Source organism: Pelodiscus sinensis, chromosome 9 (assembly GCF_049634645.1).
Source record: "Pelodiscus sinensis isolate JC-2024 chromosome 9, ASM4963464v1, whole genome shotgun sequence".
In the NCBI taxonomy this organism is placed as follows: Eukaryota; Metazoa; Chordata; order Testudines; family Trionychidae; genus Pelodiscus; species Pelodiscus sinensis.
Window position 1 is genome coordinate 10,723,461 of NC_134719.1, and position 15,765 is coordinate 10,739,225.

Genomic DNA, 15,765 nt, shown 5'->3' on the forward strand with positions numbered 1-15,765 from the left:
GAAATTGGGATCTCTCTAGATAAGCACTGGTATTCTGCTAGCAGAAAGCCTTTTCCTCCAAAGTCAAATTATGCAAAAACCTAAGTCTGTAGTTACAAATATGAAGGGCTGTAATGTTGACAAAGTAATATGCTTTGGCCTAGTATATATGTATATAGGCACACTATAGATTTCCTCACATATATAGAAACCACAGATCCCTCATGTTTATGATTTCTGGGGCAGATGGAAGCTGTTTCAGTTACTGGGAAAAGGAAACTAATGCAAGGTTTGATGTGTTACAGCTCTTTGATAAGAGCTCTCATTTCTTCTCAGATGTGAGGAGAAAGAGAAAGTGGAGTGGTTTTAATATAGCATTTCTATGAAGTAGCAAAGCTTTTTTCCCCCTTTAGAAAATGCAGTATCTTCCTTTGCCATCTGATGGGGTTTCTCAATTTTAAGATTATTCTGACTTAGTTATTTTAACACTCTAGTTGATAGAAGTATATGTATTTCAGGGCAGTAGTTCTGCTGAGGTATCTTCATGTTTCATCACTGATCTCAGTGAATCCATGCCAATTGACACTAAGTATTGGATCCTTTATATAACACGAATGATAGGTAAGATGAGCCACAGTCACCTGGAGGACATACTTCAGGCTCCTGAAGAAATTTAGTTGACTGGTGTAGCCAGGCTTTTCAGAAAATCACCAAACAGCCAACCACAAACATGTCACAGGCAGGAGGAGCTTGAACTAAGCTCTTTCAGGTGTTCCTCAGCCTGGCTCCTCCATGGACTTTGTCAAACAGGATGGCTTTGAAATCTCTTTTCCAACTAGCATCTCAGTCATTTCTGACCTTCCCTTCCAAGAACAGTGGATCTGGCTACTCATTCCCGATATCTAGGATCTTGAAGAAAAACATGCAGGCAGGCTGAGGGTGTGGGGGACAGGAGCAAAGAGGACAACTGCCCTGGGGCTCCCAGTTGCCACCACTGATACTACAGCAGCAGTGACTGGAGCCCCTGACCCTTCAAATCGCCCCTGGAGCACTGTGGGGCACCCTCCGGGCAGTTCTGAGGGGTAGGGCTGCCTGGGGAGGCAGGGGCACCATGCAGCACATTCCAGGAAGCACTGAGAGCTGTGGGGGCAGTGCTGGGGGCCAGCTACTGCAGAATTTTCTTACTAAGGCTCTTCCCTTTCTGGGAGTGCAGTCACCCCTAACTACCTTGCCCTGGAGCCCAGCAAGGCTATCCCCTGCCAACATGCTAGCAGCATGCTGGGGCCAACCGGTGTTCACTGCAACTGGTTCATCCGACCCACCCTGGCAAACCCCGTGGTTGGGACACGCACCTATGGAATTCCCTTCTCAGGGAGGGAGAACTGAATCTTTTCCTTCCAACCCCTGCTTGGGAGTTTGCAGACTCCATCTCCATTTGTGTCTGTATCTGTATCTATTTGGTCAGTCCAAACAATCTACCTGCTATAGTAGTTCACCCCCCGTGCAGATAAGGGAGAATAACTGCTTAGATAGGAACTTTTATGTCCCATTTGCTGCATCTCAACCATGCTGAAGCTTTACAAGCTTCATTTTCATTTTAAAATGCTTGTCTGAGAACAGGCAATTACTTTTTAGACTTAAAATGGTTATTTTAATTGTGTTTTTATAGCCCCTGAAAGGCATTAGGTAGCATGAAGGACTAACTGGGAACAGACTTCCATTTTTAAAATGGCAGACAAATAGTATTTTAAAAATAGGAAATTCATTTAGTTTTCACATCACTAAAGTTGGGTAGATTTAGGTGCCTTCTAATTTATATTCAAAATCTTCAGTTCAGTACTAGCGATCAAAATTTCATAAATGAAAGAAACTGATCATTCTAGAAATGCATGTGCACATTAATACAGAAATTCAATAGCCCTATATTTGCTTGAATCAGCTGGCCTCTGCAAGCTAATAAGGGATTTTGAAGGCAACATGTTGCAATCACACTTGCAAATTTGGCCTTAGTTGCCAACCTGATGTTAATTAAGATGACCACTAGATAACACACTCCTGGAGAGCCTGAACACCACTGACAATAAAAACCTGAAGCCGAGCAATGAAATGGCACGAGTTAAACAGAGAACTGAAGTCAGCCTTAATGAAAGTAACCCCTTCCTGTTGTCCTGGCAGCTGAATTCTGATGCAGGTTCTAGCTGCTGAGTGAGCATAGGCAATGTGCACATAGCCATACACCTATGACTGAGGATACTTTCTGCTGTTAAACTTGCTCCTTACGTGAGCCACGAATATCAAAGTTTCTGTCAAACATAAAGCAAACCCTTGTTTCTATTTGTCTCTAATTGGAATTATAAAAGTGAAAAAGTACCTACTACAGCTTTTGCCTTGGGATTGAAGCCATACTTTCGCATAGATGCTAAAATAAGCTGGCCACTGTTATTACAGCTCTGCAGATATTCACTTTATATCTGCGGGTATCTGCATCTGCCCTGAAATTTGCAGATATCCACTTTATATCCATATCTGCTGATGTGGATATCTGCAGCTCAGTTTTGTGGTTGTGGATGCAGACACAGATACAAATATTGTATAGGCGTAGGGCTCTTATCACTGGGGATGTAAAATCCTGGTTAATTAGTTAACTAGTTAAATGTTGGGTTGACCTAACATTTAACTAACTAAAGTGGGATCCTAGGCTGGGAACCGCTCCAGCCTGGGTAGAGCAGCCCTCAGTCTGTGGGGTTTCCGCCCTCAGCCCCATGCTGAGGCTGGGACTGACTCTGCTGGCTCCCAGCCCCCACATGGGAACTGGGGCTGCCGCTGGATCCCTCTCCCAACCCTCACTGGAACAGCCGCCGCCTGAGGGGCGCCTGGGCTCCCTGCAGATGCCAGAACAACCCTTGTCCACTGCAGGCCCCCTGTGGGGCTGGAGGAGCCCCCTTCCCACGGAAGGCAAGTAGCTGCCCCAGCCCTCACTTGTTACCAGTTAACCAGAACTAGTAAGCATTACCCATTTAGGGTGATGCTTGGCAGTTAACTGGTTAATCGGTTAACCTTTCACATCCCTAGTTATTACTACAGAACTTTTAGAGGCCTCCGTTGAGATCAGAGCCCATAGCATACATACATATTATAAGAGGTAGGCCCTACCTGGAAGAATTTACAATCCAAATGTATGTGGCTTCTAGGCTGCACTGCCCTAGTGAGGGGGCTGTGGGTTTAGGACAGTGGCTGAAGTGCTATAAGTGCGGGCCTGGGTCGTGATTTAAAGAGCCCTAGAGACTTGACAGCAGGCACACTACCCCATGACAACCTTGTGCTGGTGTATGAGTTAGGGATGTCAATGTGTAGAGGACTACATGATTAACCAATAAGCTTGGCCTTATTGGTTAATCGTATCAAGTACATGCACTCCCCTGCTTTTGCTGTCTCTGTATCAGACGTGGCAAGAGTCAGGGAGGTGGAGCTGGTGCTCATGAGGAGTTGGCTTTTAAGCCAGCTCCCCAAAAGCACCAGATCCCATGGAGCTGCCTGCCTCCACCATCCTGCGCTGCTGCCTCCGATAAAGAGCTCGTTTGGAAAAAGGCTTCTTCCTCATAGAAAGAGGATCACCAATGCTAGAAAAACCCCTCTGTTCTTTCTATTTACTTTTGGAAGAGCGCAATTGCACTGTGGACATAACTCAGGTTGTCGGAAAAACAGCCGTTTTTCCAACAAAACTCTGTATTTTAGACATACCCTTAGAGACTAACAAAACAGGTGCTGCAAGACTATTTGTTGTTTAAGTTTTTCCAGTTACGGACTAACTTGGCTACCCCTCTGAAGCATGTCAGTATCAGAGGGCCACAGCCTGTGTTTCAGAGTAAAACAAACAATAGCTGTATTGAAGGTACAGTCCAGATGAAAATGTTGACTTTCTAGAACAAAAGAAACACCTGAATGAATAGAAATGGATTCTAGGCAGCTGTCAGTGCAGGAACTCCTATGGACCTCTGCTGCCAGGGAGTCAGGAGACCAAAAGGAAGGAAGGCAGGGGACTCTGGAACTAGCGTCTCCAAAAGACTCTTCAGGGGTCTGTGGGGCTGGCAGCTGAATTGCTTTCTTCCATTTCTGTGGGATGGCAACTGGAATAAACCATAGGAAACTTGCTGAAGGCCACCTCTCAGGGAGAGATTTTCTCCCTCAGAATCACACAGGAGAGCATCAGCTAACCTAATAATATCCATCTGCTTGCACACACACACGCACGCCAAGTTTATGGGCCAGATTCACTAATACAAAGGCTACTTTGTGCTGCTTTGGTGACAGAGTAGCCATGAACTGAATTTATGTGGTTACTTAGGCTGGTTTTAGGCTTCTTGGCCCAAATCAGCAGTGGTGATTCTCACCCCATATAAGTACACCTGATGACTACATTTATGAGCTTGGTATAAGTGATCTTGCTTAAGCACTGCAAGTTCTAAGCTGGCCTAAGCAAGAGCCTCTATCACTTAAGCTAAAGGACCAAAGACCCTATTCTCACAGTGATAGAAATGTAGCCGTGTTAGTCTGGTGTAGCTGAAACAAAATACAGGACTATGTAGCACTTTAAAGACTAACAAGATGGTTTATTAGATGATGAGCTTTCGTGGGCCAGACCCACTTCCTCAGATCAAATAGTGGAAGACACTATTTGATCTGATGAAGTGGGTCTGGCCCACGAAAGCTCATCATCTAATAAACCATCTTGTTAGTCCTATTCTCACAGGCATTTACGCACCGAAGGAGGCAGCTAAACATCTAGTGGAATTTTTAAATACACACCTAAGCAAGATAGGCTTGACTGATTTCAGTGGGAGTTTGGCACCTAACTTGCTTTATTCCACTAAATTCCATTAAGTGTTTACCAGAATTTTAGGCACTTAAATGCCCTTTTAAAAATCGGTCCTTAAATCTCCTGTTTAAGCAATAGCAGATTCACAAGCCACATATCGGAGCCAACCACTAGAGGGAGGCAAAGACCAATGATCACCTAGCAAGGTTTGCAGGCATTTCCTTGACAACCAGGTTGATCAAGGCACTGCAATCTGTACTTTTCTACTCAGTACCATGACTCCCCTAACATCCTTTTCTTGGATGAGGGTGATCTGCCTTTTCCTTGAGGCTCAATTTGCAGTTCTGACACCTGTTCCATTCTGTGTGGTCCTCTGCTCCACAGCACCATATGAAGTGGATGCTGACAGAGTTGTGAATCTGCAACTGCTTACACCGTACAGGACTGGAGTCAATTGGCAGCAGCAGAAGATAAAAGCTTGCATAAGTGAGCACACTGTTGCTGCACTCTTCTACACGTCATACACTGGGAAGGCAATGGAGCAATTAAGGAATCCATCTGGAAGATAATGAGATGATAGGCAACCACCAGCATGGATTTGTAAAGAGCAAATCATGTTAAAACAATCTGATAGCTTACTTGGATGGGATATCAAGCCTTGTGGATAAAGGAGAAGTGGTGGATGTGGTATACCTAGACTTTAGTAAGGCATTTGACACGTTCTCACATGATCTTCTTATCAAACTAGCGAAATGCAACCTACATGGGGTTACTATAAGGTGGGTGCATAACTGGCTGGATAACCAATCTCAGAGAGTAATTATTAACGGTTCACAATCATGCTGGAAGGGCATAACAAGTGGGGTTCTGCAGGAGTGTTTTGGGACCAGTTCTGTTCAATATCTTCATCAATGATTTAAGTGATAGCATAGAGAATGCAATTAAGTTTGCAGATGAAATCAAGCTGGGAGGGATGACCAGTGCTTTGGAGGATAGGGTCATAATTCAAAATGATCTGGACAAACTAGAGAAATGAACTGAGGTAAAGAGGATGAAGTTTAATAAGGAGAAATGCAAGGTATTCCACTTAGGAAGGAACAATCCATTTCACATACAGAGAATGGGAAGAATAGTGATAGAAACGTAGCCGAGTCAGTCTGGTGTAGCTGAAACAAAAAACAGGACTATGTAGCACTTTAAAGTCTAACAAGATGGTTTATTAGGTGATGAGCTTCCATGAGCCAGATTCACTTCCTCAGATCAAATGGGAAGAGATTGTCTAGGAAGGAGTACTACTGAAAGAGGATTTAGGGGTTATAGTGCACAAGTTAAATATGAATCAATACGATGCTGCTGCAAAAAAAACAAATATGATTCTGGGATGCATTAGTAGGAGTGTTGCGAGTAAGACACAAGAAGTCATTCGTCCGCTCTACTCTGTGCTGATTAGGCCTCAATTGGAGTATTGTGTCTAGTTCTGGGCACCGCATTTCAAGAAAGATGTGGAGAAATCGGAGAAGGTCCAGAGAAGAGCAACAAAAATTATTAAAGGTCTAGAAAACATGAGCTATGAGGGAAGACTGAAAGAATTGGGCTTGTTCGGTTTAGAAAAGAGAAGACTGAGAGGGGACATGATAGCGGTTTTCAAGTATCTAAAAGGGTGTTACATGAAGAAGGGAGAAAAATTGTTTTCTTTGGGTTCTGAGGATAGGATAAGAAGCAATGGGCTTAAATTGCAGCATGGGAGGTTTAGGCTGGATTAGGAAAAACTTCCTAACTATCAGGGTTGTTAAACCTGGAATAAATTGCTGGGGGGGGGGGGGGGGGGCTTGCGGATTCTCCATCACTGGAAATATTTAAGAACAGGTTAGACAGACACCTGTCAGGGATGATCTAGACAGTGCTTAGTCCTGCCATGAGGGCAGGGGACTGGACTTGATCTCTCGAGGTCCCTTGCAGTTCTAGGATTTTTTAAGTTGTTCTGGGGAAAGGGGGGAATGTCTGTTCTCTCATTTCATAGCATATATGAATTATTTCATCTTCCTGGTTTTCCCCCAGTGTCTCCCACCATATATAAAGTCAAGTCAACAAGAACCATGGATCTAATATACAGACTTCCACAGAAGAATTCAAGCCAACAGATCTCACAAGTGAGATATTCTGAAATACTTGGCAAGAAAGGGCCTTCTCTTGACAAACATAGGGTTTTCCTCACTCATTCTTTTTTAATCTTAAAAGTACAGAGATATAGCCCAGTTGGACTGATGGTGGAATATTCGATGGATAGTCGAGCTAATGTCAGCAGCGATCGTTGCCTTACAATACTGGAAGGAAAAGCATGCTGATAGAAGTAGAATGGTCTGCATGCAAGACCCACATGGCTGGTTTCCCTAGAGAAAAAGAAGGAATGAATTTTATACATAACGGGAATCTGGATCCTTAAAAGTAACACAATTTCTTGTCATCTTATAGGAAGGTTGGGGCTAAGATTATATGTTGCTAGGATTATGAACCATGAGTTTTCTTCACATTATTGGGTGAGAGGTGTTGCCCCCCTCCCCCTTGAAGGGAGTGTTTGGGGTAACACTAGAAATGCAGCAGGGTTTGGGATTGGCCGCAAAGCTTCCTAGGAGATATCTACTAAACCATGAAATGAATAGTGTGTCAGAGCCTCCATTCTCATATTCAGACCTTGGGGTTGGTTGTATTCTCTATCACTTCATAGACTTTAGATGATCATAATGGTCCCTTCTGACCTTAGTCTGACCCCCCTGCACAGTGCAGGCCACAGAATCTCACCCACCCCTCTTAGAATAATCCTCTCACCTATATCTCAGATATTGAAGCCTTCAGAGGGATTTTTTTTTGGACCCTGGAATCCTTAACTCCATTCTTCATCTGAAGAAGTGGGTCGTGCCCATGAAAGCTCATGATACCATCTACATTTTTTGTTAGTTCTGCAGCACCTGCGAGACTATTTGCAGTTTAAGTTATAGACGAACATGGCTACTCCTCTGAATTTTCCGGCACGTTTGCTCAAGCAAGTGCTTTTAAATAAAAGTATTCAACCACTTCCACCTCAGGTAGAAACCCACTAAGCAGTAAGTTCACTGTGACTGACATGCCACAAAATTAAACCAGACACCACATTTTTAGTGTCTTTTCTGCAATTCTGCCACCCAGATTTACAATTGCTGTACTCTCTTCTTTGTAGAGCTGCAGTTTAGGGAAGTCCTGTAAATCATCCAGCTGGATTCTTCAAAAGGAATATACAGTACACAAGCCTTTTTTTATTTGAGTACTGCATCAAGCATTTTGTATGGATTATTCATCATCTATAGCATAGCTGCATGCAAAATGCTTAATTGGACTTTGGTACATGTGAAGTGAAATATCATGCAGTCAGACACAGCTTGAGTGACATTTTTCAGATTATGAATATAAGCAAATCAGCCTTTACAACCAGATTCCTACCTAGGGAGCCAATTCGAGGAGGTGTTTACTTAATCATGGATTTCGTATTAATGATTTGTAGCCCCAGAGTCTGTCTGACTTTGTCCTTCTATGTGTTATCAGGGCCCTGAAGGAACAAAGCTATTGACAAAATGTTTTTTAATCATTACTGGAGCAAACTAGATCTGGGCAAAAATTCTTTTGCCAGAACAATTGCAAAAATGCACTCAGTTCTTTGCACCTGCAAATGGAATGGAGATTCATAACTGGGGCAGCTGCCCTATATAGCATTCATCATTATTTTGCAAGTAAGGCAGATAATACCCAGAAAGAGTATTTGAAATTGGTTCAATAAGAGAATGTATGTCTACACTTGCCCCCTAGTTCAGACTAGGGAGGCAAATGAAGCATACCGAAGTTGCTAATGAAGCACGGGATTTAAATATCCCATGCTTGATTAGCATATTCACGGCTGGTAGCCATTTTAAAATGCCAGTTGCCCGATTTAACTTGCCGTGTGTAGACGCGGTAGCCCGATTCAAAACCCTTCCCTCAACTTAACTGTTGCATGAGGAATAACAGTTAATTCAAGGGAAGGGTTTTGGATCAGACTATCGCATCTACACACAGCAAGTTAAATCGGGTGACTGGCATTTTAAAATGGCGATCGGCCGTGAATATACTAATCAAGCACGGGATATTTAAATCCCGTGCTTCATTAGCAACTTCAGTATGCTTCATTTGCCTCCCTGGTCCAGACTAGGGGGCAAGTGTAGACATACCCTCGGTTAACTTTCTCTTCCTTCTCAGAACAGCATCTGTTGACAGAGCCCCACGGTCCCAGAAGAAGGCTAGTCATTCCTTCTCCCGTTTTTGAGCAATGGAGTTGGGCGAGCACTTCCTTGCCTGGCACTGGGCTGAAAGGGATGCACTCCCAGGCCATGTCTTCATGTGAAGTCATTAGAGTTATGCTGATTTCCACCAGCTGAGACTCTAGCATGCTATCTAAACTAGGGGTGGGGAAAGGCCACTCTAGCATGCTGTCTAAACCACATGGAAGGGGTGCTGGGTCTGTGATGGAGCTTGGGTGCAGAAGAGAGCTTGAGGTAAGAGACTGGGGTACAGGAGAAGGTGTTTGATCTGAGAGGGAGTTTGGGTGAAGGAAGTGCTTGCAATCAGGGGCATGGAATAGGGGTGACGGACCTGGGATGGAGTATGGATGCAGGAGAGGATTCTGACCTGGGAGAAGGGTGTAGGAGGGGGTTGAGAATCTGAGAGGGAGTTTTGAGCCGGGACGGAGTGGGAGGAGGGTGAAGAGGACGAGTGGTGATCTGGGGCAGGAGGGCATGGTGACCTGAGGCAGAGTTGGCATACAGCAGGGGGTGGGGTGCCAGATGCAGGCTGTGGCCGGGAGGCACTTACCTGGGTGGCTCCTGGCCAGCAGCCCAGTGGAACTCAGGCAGGCTTCCTGCCTGACATACCTACAGAACTGACCATGAAAATGACCAAAATGGACCATGGATTTTTAGGGCTCTATAACTGTAGGTTATAATAATAAATATGTACTGCTCAGGTGTTTTGCCAGGAGTGATAGGATAAGTCACCGATCCCTGATCTATCCACTGGATTCCCTCCCTCCCTCCCTTGTTGTGAAACTTTTTTACATCAATCTCTTCCAACTGCTTTATTCTAGGCAGTTAATCAGCTCACAAGTATGCAAGGAAACACCTTACAGAGACAATATTTTACTCTTCCCTCTTCTATCCCCACCAAGAACAGGCTCCAAGTCACTGTCTGTGGAATTAATTTTCTCTAATTGTAGAGGCAATTATGGGCAGCTCAGTAGATAAATTCATTTCTAGGTACTAGCCTATGAATCAGGTTTTTTTTCGACAGAATATCATGAGGCTTTCCTACCAAGCATCATTAATTACTCTGTGCAAACTTCATCAGTTGTATGTATCCATTTTCCTTCTTTAAACAAAAGACCATAGGACTTGGACAGATGGGTAGTCCAGCTATTAAATTAGTATTTTAAATGAAAAGCCCATAGTTCAGATCTTGCCTGAGTTTCAGATGCTACCCTTGATGACTGAGGAACAGCAATCAAGACCTAGAGTACTTTCTGGGGCCTGACAACCAACTGGGAGAGTGTCTGGTTGAAGGCAAAGCTGAGGACCATTAGCTCCAGACAGTCACTCTGTCCCCAGCCAAGACTCTGCGCTGAGGTTACTATTACTACTTTAACCCCCTTTTAAATGAAAGAAAACCCAAGTATGTTTTGCATTATTTCCAGCAGACCCATCGCTCTTTCAGGGTACCAGGAGCAGCAAGTTTTTGTGATGATGCTGTGCTGCTGTAACAAGGGATGTCTGCAGCATGAACAGCGAGTTACAATTCCCATTTGAGTTTCTGCTATCCATGTCAGAGTTAAGGAGATCCTGGAGATCGGTTACATGGAGAAAGGCTGTTTCCAAATCAAATCACATTGGAGGACTGCTGGCAGACAACCTGCTTTTCAGAGGATTAATTTATTTTGAGAGAAGCCAGTGGGAGTTTTACCATTGACTAACATACCCTGGCAAGTCCATTGGGTGGGTTCATAGCTAATGATACCAAAAGGAACATTGTATGCAAGTCTTTTGTATGGTCGCTGCTAATCTTTAGTGATCCTGAGGATGAATGTGGCACAATGATAACACTGATGTTATAAACGGCAAACTCAAGAGTACTCATCGGGGAAGTCTGGGCAGCATGGAGGCAGGGATTGGGACTGCCTCCCTTCACCCCGTCTAGCTGGCATAGCGAAGGGCCTCCTGGCCAGATTGTGCATTGCTCTTGAATCCAGGCACATGGCCAGGGAGCGGGGTCTGGGTGTGGGTGCCTGTCCCACTCCCCCACCCAGTGCTCCAGCTTGGGGAACATGCTTCTGTGCCACAACTCCAGCCCCCAGCTGCAGTGGGGGGAGCGAGGGGAGCCCCTGACCTACTCCCTGAGCAGGCAGGTGGGTGGAGCAAAGAGCACCCTCGACCCGCTGCCGGGCTGGAGCATGGAGCAAGCAGAGTGGAACCAAGCTGGGAGAGAATGAGCCTGGATGCTACTTGATGAGATGCGGCCCACTCAGGCGTGGCACTGGTGCAGATGTGTCTCGAATCAGCTGGTCACTTCCTCCCAACTTCACATTTTCTGATTGCCATTAAAAGTTAGTTATTGTCCGTAGGCCTCCGCCATGTGCTCAAAGAGGAGAGTGAAAGAAAATGGCTCAAGAAGTGATACATTGTGTGAAGAGGCAGAAAGAACTGTCGACTTTAGTACAAAAAGTGGAAAGGTTGGATAGGCTCGCTAAGGGTGGCTAAGGTTTCTGGCCTTAATGACTCAAACGTGTATGCTGAAGAGACAAGAGGCAAAAATCAGAGCATATGTTGTGGCAAGTGCACCAAAGGTACTAAAGCATCGTTCTGGTCTTGTGATACAGCAATGCAAGAGATGGAAAAGATACTGAAAGTCCATGTGTGTCAAGGACTAAATACAGGAGAGAGTTCCACTGGACAGGTCAGTGAATGGAGAAAAAGCAAAGAGATTGTACCGTCACTTACAACAGGATGCTGCAACAGCTTCAGAGCTGGGAAGGAAATGAGAGCAGCATAGGCAAGGAATCTACTTTTATAGCCAGCAAGGGTTGGTTTGAGAATGTGGGCAGAGAGTAAAGTAGCAAGAGAAGGGATTGCCTTCCCACGACTGATCATGCTGAAGGCTGGGGCCACAGCAGCCACTGGGAGGGAGGAGGTTTAGGGATCTGGGGATGCTCTGTGGGCTTGGCTCCATGGGGGGGGGGGGGGTGGTAGTGGAAGGAGGAGTGGGAGAGGGGCCTTAGGTAGAAGGGGTAGGGCTGGGCCTTGCATTTCGCAGCTGGGCATTCACCTACTGCCCATGTTTGAGAAGTTCAAAAGAAGATATGGGCTGCATTATGTTAAACTGGTTGGTGAATTTGCATCTGCAGACCATGAAGCAACAGCAGGGTTTCCAGGGTTTCCACGTGAGCTGGCCATACGTATTGAGGAGAAAGGTTACAAAGCAGAGCAAGTTTTTAACACAGATAGAACTGGCTTATTTTGGAAACAGATGCCAAAGAGAATCTTTCTTTCAAAAGATGAGAAATCTGCTCCAGGTTTCAAGGCTGTGAAAGACCAACTGATCCTTTCTCATCTGCAGAAATGCAACAGGGGATTTTATGATAAAGCCAATGCCCCTTTACCCAGCCCAGAATCCCCATGCGCTCAGAGGCAAATATAAATATCAGCTAACATATTTTGGAAATCTTAGTGGGCATGCATGGGTCACTTCAATGCTTTTTATGGACCGATTTCTTAGTTGTCTTGTGCATGAAGTGGAATGCTAGCTGGTATCAAAGAACATGGCATTTAAGGTCTTACTGATCTTTGATCTTGCTCCAGGCTGCACATTCCTGTGTGGACATGGTTTTTCTAACGCCAAACACCACATCACTCTTCCAGCCCCTCGATCAATGGGTTATTGCAACTGTTAAACTTGATTACACTTGTCACACCTTTCACTGCATCCTAGATGCTATGGATAATGATTTAATAGTGACCCAGTGCTGGAAAAATTACACCATAACAGATCGTATTAAAATACACTAGGGGGCAGCGCCCCTTGCTTGCTCCAAGACTACATCTATTCTGCTATTCCAATGTTCCAGTGTAGGGGGGGGTCTATTTGAAAACTATGGGAATGTGGGCGGGCAACACGTTCTAAGAGCCCCTCCCCAGCCTTACGGGAGGGACACTGGACCCAAGTTCAACTAATTCCATGGGACAAATAATGAAAAAAGGATCAAGGAGTGCGGGCTAAAGGTTTATAGCTAGGGAACCGGATGGGGACACCGAGCAGAGAACCCTGGACAGCACCCACTGCTCCTCAAAGCTATCGAAGGAGCCAGTGGACGCCGCCCAGAGGAACTCTGCCCGGATTCGTGAAACCAGGGAGGAATGGAAATAGGCCCCACAGTCGCAGAGAACCCCCTCGTCCAACATCTTGCTCCTTGCCAACCACTTTGTCTTTGGGGGTAAGCAAGCACAGCTCTCCCCCTGGTCGCCAGGTAGGGGAGAGGCAGGGGCCACACCAGATCCAGCTGCTGGGGATAGGGGGAAGAGGGGAGGACTGCACCATCTCTGGCCTCTGCTCCCCCCACCCCACCCCCGGCAGCAGCCCAGGAATCGTGTCCCCCCCCCCCCGCCAAGCTAGCCACAGCCTTCTCCCCGCGTGCCCTTCCCTAACCTCTCATCCCCCACCATTCTCCCCCAGCCTAGAACCCTCCCAGCCCTGCAAGACTAGAATGCCAGCGCCGGCTTCCTGTGGGGGAGCAGAGAAAACCCTGAGGCGCCACACCGGAGGTGGCTTGCAGAGACACACGCATGCTGCTGAGGGGAGGGGAGAGCGCCTCAGGGCTTTCTTCTCTCCACACCGGTGGGGTGAGGGGATGGCAGGGTTCCAGGCTAGAGTTCCAGGCAGGTGGCGGCCCCAGTGTGCTTGGCATGAGCAGCTGGAGGCTGTGGCTCCCCACTGGGTCCTGGAGTGTCAGGGCCCCCAGTGCAGCAAGGAGCCGCCCCCTGGCCCTCCTTCAGGGGAACCAGGGGGCCCAAGGTGCCCCGAGGGGGGGGGCAGGAGAACCATGAGCTGTTGCTGCCTCTTCCCCTTCTGGGTACTCTGTTTAGGCTGAGGGGTAGGGTGACAGAGTGACATGATGATGTCGATCTGTCTCCCCACAGGATAATTTTTAATATCTATAGAGAAAAAAAAGCTCTGGAAGAAATAGAACGTTTCACCATCAATACGTGGCAAGATTCACCATCAATGCGGGTGAGGTAGAGGAAATTATAGAGCTGGGTCATTGTATTGGAGGAGAGGGATTTGATGATCTTCAGGCAACTGAGACAGAGGCGCTGCTGGAGGCCCACACCTCCGAGCTCAATGAGGAAGATCTGATTCAGTCAAGCAACAAAGACACAGACAGTGATGAGGTTGGAGGCGGCATTCAAGCTGCAGAAGAAAGCCCAACAACTGGACTATCACCCGTTCTACCCCTCTCCCCGACATGCAGTACATGAACTTCACACCAAAGCCCACCCACTCAGCATCCAGGCCCACCCTCCACCCCCAGCTCTGCTCCAGCTCTAGCACTTGCCCCGCTCTGCCCACCCACCCCACGCTCCAGCTGGAGCTCTGGGTGAGCCCCCATGCCCTGACCCTGCTCCTTGGGTCAGCAAGGTCCCTGGTCCAATTGTCCAACTTAATCCCCACAAGGCCGGCTGAAGAGGCTGAGGAGATGTGGCCCTGATCTCTCGTACCCCAGCCCTTCTGCCTCCCCTGCCTCCTTCATTACCTACCTACTCAAAGTCATGGCCCACCCAAGTGTTCAGTCATGGCTATGCCACTCATCTGCACATCTTGGTGACCACACTGCAGTGTGACAGTGAATACCCGCCACATGAAAAAATAAAGGGTAGCAATTTATTGACTGCATAACTGAAACTGTGCCCCCCGAACCCACCTGTGTAAATTGAGGCTCAACTACATAATTTTCCAAAACAAGTTGTTATTCCCACATTTACCACTTTATTCGTGACTTCAAAAAACACTTATTCTTCCTTGGACATCTTGTCTATGGTCATGGCGAACCATTATGTGAGCTTATCAGAAGACAAAAATTCATTACCATCAGTCTTCTTTTTGGCAGCTTACATTAAGACTGGATGTGCATAACCTAACCAAGACGCATACATTTGCAATAACTGCCAAAGACCATGCAAGTCTTGAACTAGACTATTCAGTCATGTGAGACATTGTAAACCCTCTGCATGATAGGCTGCAATTCCCCACACACACCCACACCCCCCAGAGGAAAGTTATTGGTGCTAATTTTGGAGTTACATGGCTTTTATTCCAACCTCTGCCTCTATCAAACTCAGTATTCCCTCCTTCCCAAATTTTAAATAATGGGTTAAAATATGTTAATTGGGATAATAGCAAACAAGAAGAAGTGGAAGGCACAATCTGAAAAGTAACAAAAAGCATAATGCTGAAGGAACTGAATTATGAAGAAAAATTTAAAACCTAACTATATTGTATACTTTGGTCTGGAAAAGAGGATTAAGGTCAGGCATGATAATGTACAAACATCTTAACGGCAGAAATAATAAGGATGGAGAGGAATCATTTATGGTGGGACAAAGTATAAGAACTAGGAGTTTTATTAGTTTTCCCTTTCTTAATTTATTAGGAACAGCTTTCTGATAGTGACATGTAATAAATTGTTTAATAGCTTCTCCAAGGAAGTGGTGAAAGCAACAGCATTTAGGTTATTTAAAACAGTAGGAAAATGTACTGACCAGAACATACACACAGGGGTGGACTAAGTACTATATGTAGCATTTATGCCTATAGAATATGGTTTTTAAATATAAAGCACATAAGTCCCTAGTGATTATTTAAGGATA